Source organism: Musa acuminata, unplaced genomic scaffold (assembly GCF_036884655.1).
Source record: "Musa acuminata AAA Group cultivar baxijiao unplaced genomic scaffold, Cavendish_Baxijiao_AAA HiC_scaffold_1136, whole genome shotgun sequence".
Taxonomy (NCBI): Eukaryota; Viridiplantae; Streptophyta; class Magnoliopsida; order Zingiberales; family Musaceae; genus Musa; species Musa acuminata.
The window spans coordinates 6,237,501-6,242,500 of record NW_027021348.1 but is presented as its reverse complement, the minus strand read 5'-3'; positions in this window follow the sequence as shown (position 1 = coordinate 6,242,500).

The window sequence follows — 5,000 nt, the reverse complement described above, 5'->3', positions numbered from 1 at the left end:
GCTGGATGGGGCTTTCGTATAGCAGGGACGGTGCTGCCTCTCGCTTCGCTCGCTGTCCGCCGCTCGCCGCTCGCTCGCGCAGCCAAAAATGGCCAGTTTTGGCCCGTTTTGACCAGTTTTTGGCCTGTTTTTGCGTTGCGCGGTGACCATCTTGAGCGGAGCAAAATGTCAGCCATCTCAGCACCCTGGAACCCCCCGGGTGGCACAGGGCTGGATGGGGCTTTCGTATAGCAGGGACGGTGATGCCTCTCGCTTCGCTCGCTGTCCGCCGCTCTGTAACGGACAAACTTCTAAACAAGATGTTGGATGTAATGCTTATGTCTGTCCGTTGTCTTTTGGCATGTTCATGCCTTGTACAGAATGTAAAGGGGCGGCCGAAGGCTTAATAGTCCCATTTTAGTTGGGTTGGTGGCCTCTTTAGGCTTGTAAATAAAGGTTGTGTCATGTGGACACGTTCGAGAGCTTTTCGGTCTGTAATGGACCATTTTACCCTTTGTTGTGCCACTATTCAGAGCTTGTAAAGTCTGTTTGTATTTTGCATTGTCTATGAAGTGTTTTTCGGACATGTTTGCTTGTGGATCCTGATTGAGGCGTTCTCTTCAACCCGTTCTCTCTTTTGTTGGTCCTAAGGGACAATGGGAGGCTTCGGGGAGGCTGACCTTTGCGGACGGACGCGCGAGGGTGCCGCACGCCTTAGGCAAAACCAGCTAAGGTCGTGACAGTGTGGTATCAGAGCGGGACAAGCACTCATAGAAACACTTGACATGCAAACGTGGGGGACCTAGCGGGGCTGCGTTGAGGGCAGTCAGCACACGCGCGACCGTTTGAGGGAAAACGGGCATGGAGATGTAGGGAAAAGAGTCGCTCAGAGGAGCGGGCATCTGAGATTGGCATTTAGAGGAATGGCCAACCCTTCGCGCAAGAGGCACCACGAGAACAGGCAAGCTTGGAAGAATTTGGAGCGCACAAAGGTTGGGATGGCTGAGTTTGAGCTACGGCTCAACGTTGACAACTTTACTTGATGGTGCTCAAGGCAAGCGAGGCGCTTGGCAAAGGACGAGACCATGCAAAGTGGAATGAGTTGCTCAGCGACCGAAAGAGTTGTGCAAAGCTCACAGAGGTGAGGGGAATTGCTAACTCGAAGAATTCGGTACTCATGCATGGGCTTGTATGCGGACGATGGATTGTTCGTGGCCATCCCAAGGCGGTCGAGACTCGGCGCCATGGAGCATTGAAACTTTCTCTTCGACATGCGAAGGATACGTCCGGAGGAGGCTGAAGTGTGCAACGAGTTCAGCATGTTGCTAGGCCTTGAGGGGTGCAGCGGTGGCTGTATTGACGTGGAGGCGCAATCTAGCAAGTGCGTTTGCAAGAGGCAGAACAATGCACAGTTTGTTCAGCAGATCGGAGTAGTCCAAGGGGATGGTGGTCTCCGAAACGAAGAGAGATGTTGCTCCAACGGGACAGTTATCCAGGAGGGATAAGTCTCAGCTCTCCAGAGGGAGAATCAGAATCATGTGAGACGGACTTCACATGTTGAGGAGGAGTACCTCACAAACAACAACTCCACGAAGCTCGATGGACTGAGCAAGCAGCGAGGAGTCGTCGCATGATCTCGCTTGAGAGAATGCATTGGTGGATGCATTGCGAGATCAAGTGGGGGAGCGACCCAAAGCAACTCAAATGGAGGCACACTTGGAGTCGATATGGAGATCGGACTCAAGGGAGGGCTGACCCGTGGAATGGTGGGCGCGAGGGCCACCATCGACTCAATGCAGAAACGAGGAGCGGAGCAACTTGGGTGTAACTTGGCGAAGTACCCAAACCGCATGAAGGGAGCCAGCATAGAAGTTGGAACATGGAGCAGAGGCACAGCGCTTTCCCTAGACAGAGGTCAAGGACATGAACTCTTGCAGAGGCAGGAGTAGAATCATGCTGTTCCCTGGGTCCTTCATTCTGACAGAGCGGACTCATCTTGCATGGTGCCAAAGACGAAGGGAGCTTCGGGGCACATGCACCTTATCTCGGAGGAGCATTCGATGGAGGAACTAAGGCGACTCAATTTGCGGAGGCGAAGTTGGGTACAGAAGGCCTTAGCACGGGGCAAGAGGACGCAGAGGCGGGTACTCTTGAAGAATATGCCACAGTGTTGCCATTCGAGTTGCTATGAAGGAAGCGGTGCGCAGTGGAGATTGTGCTGGTAGGGGTAGAGGCCCAGGATCCAGACAATGGTGCACAAATTACATTGAAGTCGGTGGACTTCGGGAGCTACTGGGCGACGGACTGTCCTAGAGCGGTGCTTCATCTAGGTGTGACCCAAGAGTGGGTGGATGAAGGTCGATTGCCAAAGGAGCGAACAAAATCGAAGGTGGAGGAGACCCTGCGATGTATTGGCAGAGGCCACACATGGAGGGTTCACAATTCGAGTTTATTCCACAAGGATCAGAATGCAATGGAGATGTCACCAGGAGGCGACATGGTGCAGCGGATCGTGGTGGAACAGTTCGTGGCAATGCGACACACACGACATAGTCCCGTGAGGGATGAGATCATATGGAGGTATGATCGGGAGCTACTGGGAGCTCCGCTTTGGTGAACAACACGACGGCAAGAAGGGCTATGGATTCAAGGAGTGAAGGCCATGGTACCGCAGAGGCGGGTCTTCCGGGCGTGCACCGAATTTTGCATCGGATGAAAACCTTGGTCATCAGCATATGGGGGCTGGGTTCCACCAAGGGAAAAGTTCGAATGCAAGTACCAGTGAGTCCCATGAGAGGGACTTGATCATGCAGAGGTATGATCGAAGCAGCTGGAGAGTTGGACTGCTCCAGAGCTCATATTCGCTTAAGGGAGCCCGACAAGTCAGAGGACAAGGTCGAGTAAGCAAACGTTGCTACCAAGGAAGCTAAGGAGAACAGAATCGGTGCAAACCCTACAATGTGATGGCAGAGGCCATGCATGGGAGTTGCAGTCTGTCTTTCCATCGACCAAACAGACTGCTTGGAGAACACAGAGGTGTTGAAGCAGGAGGTCGAAAGGGGCGAGGAAGCGACGATGAGTCCAGAGGGACTTAGCTACCCAAAATCAAGCATCAGTTAGAATGGAGGTGGACTCAGAGGAGTGCCACGGAGACATCTCTACTGATTGTGAAGGAAAGGGATACAGAGGCGAAGCGACGGATAGTAGGGCCATGGGCATGGCAGCGCCATGGTACCGCAGAGGCGGGACTTCCGTGCAAGTCATTGATCCCTTGCTCTCACGGAGGGAGAGCGCTTGGTCGTGAAAGGGGCCGAGGAGGTGGAGCATGCAGAAGCAATCTCCAAGTACCGAGACAAGGCTGAAGGGGAGAGGCCAAGAAACTTCGTAAGACCGGTGTCAACAAGTTTCTCATCAAGATAGCCGTAAGTGAAGGACTTCGGGTCATGCAAGAGTGCACGACCAAGGAACGAAGCAGGCAGTACGTGGTGCTGTACCTTTGCTACTCAGTGGAGTAGGCGGCAGGGTTGATGGAGAAGACGGTACAATCCCAGAGGCGACCTCATCTATCAGAGAATTACTCCAAGTTGGGGTGAAAACTTCCTGCATTCCAGAAGTTCAATGGCATTGAGAAGGTGAATCACAGTAGCTAACTCAACGCAAGGAGTGCAAACACTTCAAGTGCTTCAGAAGTGTGAGCAAAGAGCAGGCGAAGGCCAGTAACCAGCTCGATGCATGAAGTACAACCTCGAGGAGGCGGGCGAAGTCAAGTAACCTTTGCCTTCTCAACTCTTAAGAGAATGGGCGAAACCGAGTACCCCAGTTCTCTTATCTATCCAGCAGAGGAGCTCTGCACAAGTTCAAAGACCCTTCGAAGATAATGGAAGACAATAGTTGCCAAAATCCTCACCAACGGTGATCAGTGCTACTGAGAGTAGATTGTCCGCTTCATTTCCCAACGAAATGCCAATCGAAAGCGGAAGTGATGCGAACCTACTTGGATGTGACAACTAACTGAAAGAAGAGTCAATGAGCAGATTTTGTGGAGGAAGGACCCAAAACTTCAGAAGTTTGCGAGGCGATGCTCGTTAAAGCTCCAACAAGCATCCACCCAGTTCAAGCAGCATGTGGAAATTTTGAGAAACTGGCGCAGTAAGAATGGTCTTTTCCTTCATTTGGTGGATCCGCAGGAATCAACGAGGATCAATACAACTCAGCCAACCCCACACCAGAGTCAGAGTCATTGGCGAGTTGAAGCAGCATGGCGGATCAAAGGTTCGACTACTCAGAAACAGCAGCGGAGAGCAGCTGGGAGCCAGGAGGCGCATTGCAGCTGGAGCGGAAGATTGAAGACTCAGCAAAGGCGAAGAGTTGCAGTGTTCACAAAGGCTTCAACGAGGACGTCGAAGGGATAAGTGGGGGAGAATGTAACGGACAAACTTCTAAACAAGATGTTGGATGTAATGCTTATGTCTGTCCGTTGTCTTTTGGCATGTTCATGCCTTGTACAGAATGTAAAGGGGCGGCCGAAGGCTTAATAGTCCCATTTTAGTTGGGTTGGTGGCCTCTTTAGGCTTGTAAATAAAGGTTGTGTCATGTGGACACGTTCGAGAGCTTTTCGGTCTGTAATGGACCATTTTACCCTTTGTTGTGCCACTATTCAGAGCTTGTAAAGTCTGTTTGTATTTTGCATTGTCTATGAAGTGTTTTTCGGACATGTTTGCTTGTGGATCCCGATTGAGGCGTTCTCTTCAACCCGTTCTCTCTTTTGTTGGTCCTAAGGGACAATGGGAGGCTTCGGGGAGGCTGACCTTTGCGGACGGATGCGCGAGGGTGCCGCACGCCTTAGGCAAAACCAGCTAAGGTCGTGACAGCTCGCTGCTCGCTCGCGAAGCCAAAAATGGCCAGTTTTGGCCCGTTTTTGGGCCGTTTTGGCCTGTTTTTGGGCTGTTCTTGCGTCGCGCGGTGACCGTCGTGAGCGGAGCAAAATGTCAGCCATCTCAGCACCCTGGAACCCCCCGGGT